Raw genomic sequence first — 14,421 nt, forward strand, 5'->3', positions numbered from 1 at the left:
CTGGGCGGAGGTGGCAATATATTATGGAGAGGGATGGATGGTACTGGATGGATGTGGGGATATATTGCGGAGAGGGATGGATGATGCTGAGTGGAGGTGGGGATATATTGTGGAGAGGGATGTACGATGCTGGGCGGAGGTGTCGATATATTTTGGAAAGGGATGGATGATGCTGGGTGGAGGTGGCGATATATTGTGGAGAGGGATGTACACTGCTGGGCGGAGGTGACAATATATTGTGGAGAGGGATGGATGATGCTGGGTGGAGGTGGGGATATATTGTGGAGAGGGATGGATGATGCTGGGTGGAGGTGGCGATATATTGTGGAGAGGGATGGATGATGCTGAGTGGATGTGGGGATATATTGTGGAGAGGGATGTACGATGCTGGGCCGAGGTGGAGATATATTGTGGAGAGGGATGTACAATGCTGGATGGAGGTGGGGATATATTGTGGAGAGGGATGGATGGTGCTGGGTGGAGGTGGGGATATATTGTGGAGAGGGATAGATGATGCTGAGTGGAGGTGGGGATATATTGTGGAGAGGGATGTACGATGCTGGGCGAAGGTGTCGATATATTGTGGATAGGGATGGATGATGCTGGTTGGAGGTGGGGATATATTGTGGAGAGGGATGGATGATGCTGGGTGGAGGTGGCGATATATTGTGGAGAGGGATGGATGATGCTGAGTGGAGGTGGGGATATATTGTAGAGAGGGATGTACGATGCTGGGCGGAGGTGTCGATATATTGTGGAGAGGGATGGATGATGCTGGGTGGAGGTGGGGATATATTGTGGAGAGAGATCGATGGTGCTGGATGGAGGTGGGGATATATTGTGGAGAGGGATGGATGATGCTGAGTGGAGGTGGGGATATATTGTGGAGAGGGATGTACGATGCTGGGCGGAGGTGGCAATATATTATGGAGAGGGATGGATGGTACTGGATGGAGGTGGGGATATATTGCGGAGAGGGATGGATGATGCTGAGTGGAGGTGGGGATATATTGTGGAGAGGGATGTACGATGCTGGGCGGAGGTGTCGATATATTGTGGAGAGGGATGGATGATGCTGGGTGGAGGTGGCGATATATTGTGGAGAGGGATGTACACTGCTGGGCGGAGGTGTCGATATATTGTGGAGAGGGATGGATGATGCTGGGTGGAGGTGGGGATATATTGTGGAGAGGGATGTATGATGCTGGGTGGAGGTGGCGATATATTGTGGAGAGGGATGGATGATGCTGAGTGGATGTGGGGATATATTGTGGAGAGGGATGTACGATGCTGGGCCGAGGTGGAGATATATTGTGGAGAGGGATGTACAATGCTGGATGGAGGTGGGGATATATTGTGGAGAGGGATGTACAATGCTGGGTGGGGGTGGGGATATATTGTGGAGAGGGATGTACAATGCTGGGCGGAGGTGGCGATATATTGTGGAGAGGGATGGATGATGCTGGGTGGAGGCGGGGATATATTGTGGAGAGGGATGGATGATGCTGGGCATGGATGGGGATATATTGTGGAGAGGGATGGATGATGCTGGGCGGAGGTGGAGATATATTGTGGAGAGGGATGGATGATGCTAGGTGGAGGTGGGGATATATTGTGGAGAGGGATGTAGGATGCTGGGTGGAGGTGTCGATCTATTGTGGAGACGGATGATGATGCTGGGTGGAGGTGGGGATATATTGTGGAGAGGGATGGATGGTGCTGGGTGGAGGTGGGGATATATTGTGGAGAGGGATAGATGATGCTGAGTGGAGGTGGGGATATATTGTGGAGAGGGATGTACGATGCTGGGTGGAGGTGGCGATATATTGTGGAGAGGGATGGATGATGCTGGGTGGAGGTTGCGATATATTGTGGAGAGGGATGTACGATGCTGGGGGGAGGTGTCGATACATTGTGAAGAGGGATGGATGATGCTGGGTGGAGGTGGGGATATATTGTGGAGAGGGATGGATGATGCTGAGTGGAGGTGGGGATATATTGTGGAGAGGGATGTACGAGGCTGGGCGGAGGTGGCAATATATTATGGAGAGGAATGGATGGTGCTGGATGGAGGTGGGGATATATTGTGGAGAGGGATGGATGATGCTGGGTGGAGGTGGGGATATATTGTGGAGAGGGATGGATGATGCTGGGCGGAGGTGTCGATATATTGTGGAGAGGGATGGATGATGCTGGGTGGATGTGGGGATATATTGTGGAGAGGGATGTACGATGCTGGGCCGAGGTGGGGATATATTGTGGAGAGGGATGTACAATGCTGGATGGAGGTGGGGATATATTGTGGAGAGGGATGTACAGTCCTGGGTGGAGGTGGGGATATATTGTGGAGAGGGATGTACACTGCTGGGCGGAGGTAGCGATATATTGTGGAGAGGGATGGATGATGCTGGGTGGAGGCGGGGATATATTGTGGAGAGGGATGGATGATGCTAGGTGGAGGTGGGGATATATTGTGGAGAGGGATGTACGATGCTGGGCGGAGGTGTCGATATATTGTGGAGAGGGATGGATGATGCTGGGTGGAGGTGGCGATATATTGTGGAGAGGGATGTACACTGCTGGGCGGAGGTGTCGATATATTGTGGAGAGGGATGGATGATGCTGGGTGGAGGTGGGGATATATTGTGGAGAGGGATGGATGATGCTGGGTGAAGGTGGCGATATATTGTGGAGAGGGATGGATGATGCTGAGTGGATGTGGGGATATATTGTGGAGAGGGATGTACGATGCTGGGTGGAAGTGTCGATATATTGTGGAGAGGGATGGATGATGCTGGGTGGAGGTGGGGATATATTGTGGAGAGGGATGTACGATGCTGGGTGGAGGTGTCGATATATTGTGGAGAGAGATGGATGATGCTGGGTGGAGGTGGCGATATATTGTGGAGAGGGATGTACGCTGCTGGGCGAAGGTGTCGATATATTGTGGAGAGGGATGGATGATGCTGGTTGGAGGTGGGGATATATTGTGGAGAGGGATGGATGATGCTGGGTGGAGGTGGCGATATATTGTGGAGAGGGATGTACGATGCTGGGCGGAGGTGTCGATATATTGTGGAGAGGGATGGATGATGCTGGGTGGAGGTGGGGATATATTGTGGAGAGAGATGGATGGTGCTGGATGGAGGTGGGGATATATTGTGGAGAGGGATGGATTATGCTGAGTGGAGGTGGGGATATATTGTGGAGAGTGATGTACGATGCTGGGCGGAGGTGGCAATATATTATGGAGAGGGATGGATGGTACTGGATGGAGGTGGGGATATATTGCGGAGAGGGATGGATGATGCTGGGTGGAGGTGGGGATATATTGTGGAGAGGGATGTACAATGCTGGGCGGAGGTGGCGATATATTGTGGAGAGGGATGGATGATGCTGGGTGGAGGCGGGGATATATTGTGGAGAGGGATGGATGATGCTGGGCATGGATGGGGATATATTGTGGAGAGGGATGGATGATGCTGGGCGGAGGTGGAGATATATTGTGGAGAGGGATGGATGATGCTAGGTGGAGGTGGGGATATATTGTGGAGAGGGATGTAGGATGCTGGGTGGAGGTGTCGATCTATTGTGGAGACGGATGATGATGCTGGGTGGAGGTGGGGATATATTGTGGAGAGGGATGGATGGTGCTGGGTGGAGGTGGGGATATATTGTGGAGAGGGATAGATGATGCTGAGTGGAGGTGGGGATATATTGTGGAGAGGGATGTACGATGCTGGGTGGAGGTGGCGATATATTGTGGAGAGGGATGGATGATGCTGGGTGGAGGTTGCGATATATTGTGGAGAGGGATGTACGATGCTGGGGGGAGGTGTCGATACATTGTGAAGAGGGATGGATGATGCTGGGTGGAGGTGGGGATATATTGTGGAGAGGGATGGATGATGCTGAGTGGAGGTGGGGATATATTGTGGAGAGGGATGTACGAGGCTGGGCGGAGGTGGCAATATATTATGGAGAGGAATGGATGGTGCTGGATGGAGGTGGGGATATATTGTGGAGAGGGATGGATGATGCTGGGTGGAGGTGGGGATATATTGTGGAGAGGGATGGATGATGCTGGGCGGAGGTGTCGATATATTGTGGAGAGGGATGGATGATGCTGGGTGGATGTGGGGATATATTGTGGAGAGGGATGTACGATGCTGGGCCGAGGTGGGGATATATTGTGGAGAGGGATGTACAATGCTGGATGGAGGTGGGGATATATTGTGGAGAGGGATGTACAGTCCTGGGTGGAGGTGGGGATATATTGTGGAGAGGGATGTACACTGCTGGGCGGAGGTAGCGATATATTGTGGAGAGGGATGGATGATGCTGGGTGGAGGCGGGGATATATTGTGGAGAGGGATGGATGATGCTAGGTGGAGGTGGGGATATATTGTGGAGAGGGATGTACGATGCTGGGCGGAGGTGTCGATATATTGTGGAGAGGGATGGATGATGCTGGGTGGAGGTGGCGATATATTGTGGAGAGGGATGTACACTGCTGGGCGGAGGTGTCGATATATTGTGGAGAGGGATGGATGATGCTGGGTGGAGGTGGGGATATATTGTGGAGAGGGATGGATGATGCTGGGTGAAGGTGGCGATATATTGTGGAGAGGGATGGATGATGCTGAGTGGATGTGGGGATATATTGTGGAGAGGGATGTACGATGCTGGGTGGAAGTGTCGATATATTGTGGAGAGGGATGGATGATGCTGGGTGGAGGTGGGGATATATTGTGGAGAGGGATGTACGATGCTGGGTGGAGGTGTCGATATATTGTGGAGAGAGATGGATGATGCTGGGTGGAGGTGGCGATATATTGTGGAGAGGGATGTACGCTGCTGGGCGAAGGTGTCGATATATTGTGGAGAGGGATGGATGATGCTGGTTGGAGGTGGGGATATATTGTGGAGAGGGATGGATGATGCTGGGTGGAGGTGGCGATATATTGTGGAGAGGGATGTACGATGCTGGGCGGAGGTGTCGATATATTGTGGAGAGGGATGGATGATGCTGGGTGGAGGTGGGGATATATTGTGGAGAGAGATGGATGGTGCTGGATGGAGGTGGGGATATATTGTGGAGAGGGATGGATTATGCTGAGTGGAGGTGGGGATATATTGTGGAGAGTGATGTACGATGCTGGGCGGAGGTGGCAATATATTATGGAGAGGGATGGATGGTACTGGATGGAGGTGGGGATATATTGCGGAGAGGGATGGATGATGCTGAGTGGAGGTGGGGATATATTGTGGAGAGGGATGTACGATGCTGGGCGGAGGTGTCGATATATTTTGGAAAGGGATGGATGATGCTGGGTGGAGGTGGCGATATATTGTGGAGAGGGATGTACACTGCTGGGCGGAGGTGACGATATATTGTGGAGAGGGATGGATGATGCTGGGTGGAGGTGGGGATATATTGTGGAGAGGGATGGATGATGCTGGGTGGAGGTGGCGATATATTGTGGAGAGGGATGGATGATGCTGAGTGGATGTGGGGATATATTGTGGAGAGGGATGTACGATGCTGGGCCGAGGTGGAGATATATTGTGGAGAGGGATGTACAATGTTGGATGGAGGTGGGGATATATTGTGGAGAGGCATGTACAATGCTGGGTGGAGGTGGGGATATATTGTGGAGAAGGATGTACAATGCTGGGCGGAGGTGGCGATATATTGTGGAGAGGGATGGATGATGCTGGGTGGAGGCGGGGATATATTGTGGAGAGGGATGGATGATGCTTGGCATGGATGGGGATATATTGTGGAGAGGGATGGATGATGCTGGGCGGAGGTGGAGATATATTGTGGAGAGGGATGGATGATGCTAGGTGGAGGTGGGGATATATTGTGGAGAGGGATGTAGGATGCTGGGTGGAGGTGTCGATATATTGTGGAGACGGATGGATGATGCTGGGTGGAGGTGGGGATATATTGTGGAGAGGGATGGATGGTGCTGGGTGGAGGTGGGGATATATTGTGGAGAGGGATAGATGATGCTGAGTGGAGGTGGGGATATATTGTGGAGAGGGATGTACGATGCTGGGTGGAGGTGGCGATATATTGTGGAGAGGGATGGATGATGCTGGGTGGAGGTTGCGATATATTGTGGAGAGGGATGTACGATGCTGGGGGGAGGTGTCGATACATTGTGAAGAGGGATGGATGATGCTGGGTGGAGGTGGGGATATATTGTGGAGAGGGATGGATGATGCTGAGTGGAGGTGGGGATATATTGTGGAGAGGGATGTACGAGGCTGGGCGGAGGTGGCAATATATTATGGAGAGGAATGGATGGTGCTGGATGGAGGTGGGGATATATTGTGGAGAGGGATGGATGATGCTGGGTGGAGGTGGGGATATATTGTGGAGAGGGATGGATGATGCTGGGCGGAGGTGTCGATATATTGTGGAGAGGGATGGATGATGCTGGGTGGATGTGGGGATATATTGTGGAGAGGGATGTACCATGCTGGGCCGAGGTGGGGATATATTGTGGAGAGGGATGTACAATGCTGGATGGAGGTGGGGATATATTGTGGAGAGGGATGTACAGTGCTGGGTGGAGGTGGGGATATATTGTGGAGAGGGATGTACACTGCTGGGCGGAGGTGGCGATATATTGTGGAGAGGGATGGATGATGCTGGGTGGAGGCGGGGATATATTGTGGAGAGGGATGGATGATGCTAGGTGGAGGTGGGGATATATTGTGGAGAGGGATGTACGATGCTGGGCGGAGGTGTCGATATATTGTGGAGAGGGATGGATGATGCTGGGTGGAGGTGGCGATATATTGTGGAGAGGGATGTACACTGCTGGGTGGAGGTGTCGATATATTGTGGAGAGGGATGGATGATGCTGGGTGGAGGTGGGGATATATTGTGGAGAGGGATGGATGATGCTGGGTGGAGGTGGCCATATATTGTGGAGAGGGATGGATGATGCTGAGTTAATGTGGGGATATATTGTGGAGAGGGATGTACGATGCTGGGTGGAAGTGTCGATATATTGTGGAGAGGGATGGATGATGCTGGGTGGAGGTGGGGATATATTGTGGAGAGGGATGTACGATGCTGGGTGGAGGTGTCGATATATTGTGGAGAGAGATGGATGATGCTGGGTGGAGGTGGCGATATATTGTGGAGAGGGATGTACGCTGCTGGGCGAAGGTGTCGATATATTGTGGAGAGGGATGGATGAGGCTGGTTGGAGGTGGGGATATATTGTGGAGAGGGATGGATGATGGTGGGTGGAGGTGGCGATATATTGTGGAGAGGGATGTACGATGCTGGGCGGAGGTGTCGATATATTGTGGAGAGGGATGGATGATGCTGGGTGGAGGTGGGGATATATTGTGGAGAGAGATGGATGGTGCTGGATGGAGGTGGGGATATATTGTGGAGAGGGATGGATGATGCTGAGTGGAGGTGGGGATATATTGTGGAGAGTGATGTACGATGCTGGGCAGAGGTGGCAATATATTATGGAGAGGGATGGATGGTACTGGATGGAGGTGGGGATATATTGCGGAGAGGGATGGATTATGCTGAGTGGAGGTGGGGATATATTGTGGAGAGGGATGTACGATGCTGGGCGGAGGTGTCGATATATTTTGGAAAGGGATGGATGATGCTGGGTGGAGGTGGCGATATATTGTGGAGAGGGATGTACACTGCTGGGCGGAGGTGTCGATATATTGTGGAGAGGGATGGATGATGCTGGGTGGAGGTGGGGATATATTGTGGAGAGGGATGGATGATGCTGGGTGGAGGTGGCGATATATTGTGGAGAGGGATGGATGATGCTGAGTGGATGTGGGGATATATTGTGGAGAGGGATGTACGATGCTGGGCCGAGGTGGAGATATATTGTGGAGAGGGATGTACAGTGCTGGATGGAGGTGGGGATATATTGTGGAGAGGCATGTACAATGCTGGGTGGAGGTGGGGATATATTGTGGAGAGGGATGTACAATGCTGGGCGGAGGTGGCGATATATTGTGGAGAGGGATGGATGATGCTGGGTGGAGGCGGGGATATATTGTGGAGAGGGATGGATGATGCTTGGCATGGATGGGGATATATTGTGGAGAGGGATGGATGATGCTGGGCGGAGGTGGAGATATATTGTGGAGAGGGATGGATATTGCTAGGTGGAGGTGGGGATATATTGTGGAGAGGGATGTAGGATGCTGGGTGGAGGTGTCGATATATTGTGGAGACGGATGGATGATGCTGGGTGGAGGTACGGATATATTGTGGAGAGGGATGGATGGTGCTGGGTGGAGGTGGGGATATATTGTGGAGAGGGATAGATGATGCTGAGTGGAGGTGGGGATATATTGTGGAGAGGGATGTACGATGCTGGGTGGAGGTGGCGATATATTGTGGAGAGGGATGGATGATGCTGGGTGGAGGTTGCGATATATTGTGGAGAGGGATGTACGATGCTGGGGGGAGGTGTCGATAGATTGTGAAGAGGGATGGATGATGCTGGGTGGAGGTGGGGATATATTGTGGAGAGGGATGGATGATGCTGAGTGGAGGTGGGGATATATTGTGGAGAGGGATGTACGAGGCTGGGCGGAGGTGGTAATATATTATGGAGAGGAATGGATGGTGCTGGATGGAGGTGGGGATATATTGTGGCGAGGGATGGATGATGCTGGGTGGAGGTGGGGATATATTGTGGAGAGGGATGGATGATGCTGGGTGGATGTGGGGATATATTGTGGAGAGGGATGTACGATGCTGGGCCGAGGTGGGGATATATTGTGGAGAGGGATGTATAATGCTGGATGGAGATGGGGATATATTGTGGAGAGGGATGTACAGTGCTGGGTGGAGGTGGGGATATATTGTGGAGAGGGATGTACACTGCTGGGCGGAGGTGGCGATATATTGTGGAGAGGGATGGATGATGCTAGGTGGAGGTGGGGATATATTGTGGAGAGGGATGTACGATGCTGGGCGGAGGTGTCGATATATTGTGGAGAGGGATGGATGATGCTGGGTGGAGGTGGCGATATATTGTGGAGAGGGATGTACACTGCTGGGCGGAGGTGTCGATATATTGTGGAGAGGGAAGGATGATGCTGGGTGGAGGTGGGGATATATTGTGGAGAGGGATGGATGATGCTGGGTGGAGGTGGCGAGATATTGTGGAGAGGGATGGATGATGCTGAGTGGATGTGGGGATATATTGTGGAGAGGGATGTACGATGCTGGGCCGAGGTGGGGATATATTGTGGAGAGGGATGTACAATGCTGAATGGAGGTGGGGATATATTGTGGAGAGGGATGTACAATGCTGGGTGGAGGTGGGGATATATTGTGGAGAGGGATGTACAATGCTGGGCGGAGGTGGCGATATATTGTGGAGAGGGATGGATGATGCTGGGTGGAGGCGGGGATATATTGTGGAGAGGGATGGATGATGCTTGGCATGGATGGGGATATATTGTGGAGAGGGATGGATGATGCTGGGCGGAGGTGGAGATATATTGTGGAGAGGGATGGATGATGCTAGGTGGATGGGGATATATTGTGGAGAGGGATGTAGGATGCTGGGTGGAGGTGTCGATATATTGTGGAGACGGATGGATGATGCTGGGTGGAGGTGGGGATATATTGTGGAGAGGGATGGATGGTGCTGGGTGGAGGTGGGGATATATTGTGGAGAGGGATAGATGATGCTGAGTGGAGGTGGGGATATATTGTGGAGAGGGATGTACGATGCTGGGTGGAGGTGGCGATATATTGTGGAGAGGGATGGATGATGCTGGGTGGAGGTGGCGATATATTGTGGAGAGGGATGGATGATGCTGGGTGGAGGTTGCGATATATTGTGGAGAGGGATGTACGATGCTGGGGGGAGGTGTCGATACATTGTGAAGAGGGATGGATGATGCTGGGTGGAGGTGGGGATATATTGTGGAGAGGGATGGATGATGCTTATTGGAGGTGGGGATATATTGTGGAGAGGGATGTACGAGGCTGGGCGGAGGTGGTAATATATTATGGAGAGGAATGGATGGTGCTGGATGGAGGTGGGGATATATTGTGGAGAGGGATGGATGATGCTGGGTGGAGGTGGGGATATATTGTGGAGAGGGATGGATGATGCTGGGCGGAGGTGTCGATATATTGTGGAGAGGGATGGATGATGCTGGGTGGATGTGGGGATATATTGTGGAGAGGGATGTACGATGCTGGGCCGAGGTGGGGATATATTGTGGAGAGGGATGTACAATGCTGGATGGAGGTGGGGATATATTGTGGAGAGGGATGTACAGTGCTGGGTGGAGGTGGGGATATATTGTGGAGAGGGATGTACACTGCTGGGCGGAGGTGGCGATATATTGTGGAGAGGGATGGATGATGCTAGGTGGAGGTGGGGATATATTGTGGAGAGGGATGTACGATGCTGGGCGGAGGTGTCGATATATTGTGGAGAGGGATGGATGATGCTGGGTGGAGGTGGCGATATATTGTGGAGAGGGATGTACACTGCTGGGCGGAGGTGTCGATATATTGTGGAGAGGGAAGGATGATGCTGGGTGGAGGTGGGGATATATTGTGGAGAGGGATGGATGATGCTGGGCATGGATGGGGATATATTGTGGAGAGGGATAGATGATGCTGGGCGGAGGTGGAGATATATTGTGGAGAGGGATGGATGATGCTAGGTGGAGGTGGGGATATATTGTGGAGAGGGATGTAGGATGCTGGGTGGAGGTGTCGATATATTTTGGAGAGGGATGGATGATGCTGGGTGGAGGTGGCGATATATTGTGGAGAGGGATGTACGCTGCTGGGCGGAGGTGTCAATATATTGTGGAGAGGGATGTACGATGCTGGGGGGAGGTTACGATATATATTGTGGAGAGGGATGGATGATGCTGGGTGGAGGTGGGGATATATTGTGGAGAGGGATGGATGATGCTGGGCAGAGGTGTCGATATATTGTGGAAAGGGATGGATGATGCTGGGTGGAGGTGGGGATATATTGTGGAGAGGGATGGATGATGCTGGGTGGAGGTGGGGCTATATTGTGGAGAGGGATATACAATGCTGGGCGGAGGTGTCGATATATTGTGGAGAGGGATGGATGATGCTGGGTGGAGGTGGGGATATATTGTGGAGGGGGATGGATGATGCTGAGTGGAGGTGGATGATGCTGGGCGGAGGTGGCAATATATTGTGGAGAGGGATGGATGATGCTAGGTGGAGGTGGGGATATATTGTGGAGAGGGATGTAGGATGCTGGGTGGAGGTGTCGATATATTTTGGAGAGGGATGGATGATGCTGGGTGGAGGTGGCGATATATTGTGGAGAGGGATGTACGCTGCTGGGCGGAGGTGTCAATATATTGTGGAGAGGGATGTACGATGCTGGGGGGAGGTTACGATATATATTGTGGAGAGGGATGGATGATGCTGGGTGGAGGTGGGGATATATTGTGGAGAGGAATGTACGATGCTGGGGGGAGGTTACGATATATATTGTGGAGAGGGATGGATGATGCTGGGTGGAGGTGGCGATATATTGTGGAGAGGGATGTACACTGCTGGGCGGAGGTGTCGATATATTGTGGAGAGGTAAGGATGATGCTGGGTGGAGGTGGGGATATATTGTGGAGGGGGATGGATGATGCTGGGTGGAGGTGGCGAGATATTGTGGAGAGGGATGGATGATGCTGAGTGGATGTGGGGATATATTGTGGAGAGGGATGTACGATGCTGGGCCGAGGTGGGGATATATTGTGGAGAGGGATGTACAATGCTGAATGGAGGTGGGGATATATTGTGGAGAGGGATGTACAATGCTGGGTGGAGGTGGGGATATATTGTGGAGAGGGATGTACAATGCTGGGCGGAGGTGGCGATATATTGTGGAGAGGGATGGATGATGCTGGGTGGAGGCGGGGATATATTGTGGAGAGGGATGGATGATGCTGGGCATGGATGGGGATATATTGTGGAGAGGGATAGATGATGCTGGGTGGAGGTGGAGATATATTGTGGAGAGGGATGGATGATGCTAGGTGGAGGTGGGGATACATTGTGGAGAGGGATGTAGGATGCTGGGTGGAGGTGTCGATATATTTTGGAGAGGGATGGATGATGCTGGGTGGAGGTGGAGATATATTGTGGAGAGGGATGTACGCTGCTGGGCGGAGGTGTCAATATATTGTGGAGAGGGATGTACGATGCTGGGGGGAGGTTACGATATATATTGTGGAGAGGGATGGATGATGCTGGGTGGAGGTGGGGATATATTGTGGAGAGGAATGTACGATGCTGGGGGGAGGTTACGATATATATTGTGGAGAGGGATGGATGATGCTGGGTGGAGGTGGGGATATATTGTGGAGAGGAATGTACGATGCTGGGCTGAGGTGTCGATATATTGTGGAGAGGGATGGATGATGCTGGGTGGAGGTGGGGATATATTGTGGAGAGGGATGGATGATGCTGAGTGGAGGTGGGGATATATTGTGGAGAGGGATGTACGATGCTGGGTGGAGGTGGCAATATATTATGGAGAGGGATGGATGGTGCTGGGTGGAGGTGGGGATATATTGTGGAGAGGGATGGATGATGCTGGGCAGAGGTGTCGATATATTGTGGAAAGGGATGGATGATGCTGGGTGGAGGTGGGGATATATTGTGGAGAGGGATGGATGATGCTGGGTGGAGGTGGGGCTATATTGTGGAGAGGGATATACAATGCTGGGCGGAGGTGTCGATATATTGTGGAGAGGGATGGATGATGCTGGGTGGAGGTGGGGATATATTGTGGAGGGGGATGGATGATGCTGAGTGGAGGTGGATGATGCTGGGCGGAGGTGGCAATATATTGTGGAGAGGGATGGATGATGCTGGGTGGAGGTGGGGCTATATTGTGGAGAGGGATATACAATGCTGGGCAGAGGTGGCGATATATTGTGGAGAGGGATGGAGGATGCTGGGTGAAGGTGACTCAGTGGGATGGCCAGTGGGTGTATTCGTGGGATGGCCAGTGGGGGGGCCCTGGGGAATGTTGGTGGTCGGGCCGCAGGGGGCCCAGGCCTGAAGCTGTGTAATTTCTGATGGCTGCTCTGCCTGTGGGATCCCTGTTGAAAATCACTGTAGTAGTGGCTACTGCTATAGTGATTGCCGCTGCCTTCTGGGTTTCATGCTCAGCAGCTACCCTGCTGCATAGTAACCAAAGGGGGTCATTCGCTCAACACCATCCACAAGCGGGCAAGCCCCTGTAATTACTATGCAGCAGGGCAGACACTCCGCATGGGACCCAGAAGATACAGCATTTTCCAGCTTTCACAGGGATCCCACCAGCATGGCATATGCAAACTTACATCTAAGCAGAATCAATATAACTATGCAATAAAATCCATACCTATAATTCAGATTTAAAGATTTTTTTGTCTATCGTGCTAATACTCTACATTTTTCATAAAAATCTCTCTTAAAGCAGAACTCCGGGATTTTCAAAAAATCCCCCATTAGTACACCAGTGCTGCTTGTCCAGGACCACCAGTGCCAAATGTCATGGACCACCAGTCCTGAATGTCAGGGACCACCATGTCAGGGACCACCAGTGTCGCTTGTCAGGGACCACCATGTCAGGGACCACCATGTCAGGGACCACCAGTGCTACTTGTCAGGGACCACCAGTGCCACTTGTCAGGGACCACCATGTCAGGGACCACCAGTGCCGCTTCTCAGGGACCACCATGTCATGGACTACCAGTGCAGAATGTCAGGGACCACCAGTGCCAAATGTCAGGGACCACCATGTCAGGGGCCACCAGTGCTGCTTATCAGGGACCACCATATCAGGGACCACCATGTTAGAGACCACCAGTGCCGCTTGTCAGGGACCACCATGTCAGGGACCACCAGTGCCGCTTCTCAGGGACCACCATGTCATGGTCCACCGGTCAAGGACCACCATGTCAGGGACCACCATGCCAGGAACCACTATGTCAGAGACCACCATGTCAGGGACCACCAGTGTTGCTTGTCAGGGACCACCAGTTCTGCTTGTCAGGGACCACTATGTCAGGGACCACCAGTGCTGCTTGTCAGGGACCACCATGCCAGGGACCACCATGTCAGGGACCACCAGGGTAAAGCTGGGATTATTATCAGAAATTATTTGTTTAACACTGCGGGGATCTCCCACTATGTCAGGTACTGTATGTGAGAACGCTGATTGCTTATGCCCCGCTCCGCCGTTATAATGATTGACAGCGCACTGTTCCTATAATGGCAGGGGGCAGGAGATGAGCGCTCGGTGTTCTCATATACAATACCTGACACTGTGGGTGATCCCCACTGTGTCAATTACTGATGATAATCCCCGCTCTGCACGGAGATAGGCGGAAGGGGTGATG

This window comes from Aquarana catesbeiana, linkage group LG07 (genome assembly GCF_042186555.1).
Source record: "Aquarana catesbeiana isolate 2022-GZ linkage group LG07, ASM4218655v1, whole genome shotgun sequence".
NCBI lineage: Eukaryota > Metazoa > Chordata > Amphibia > Anura > Ranidae > Aquarana > Aquarana catesbeiana.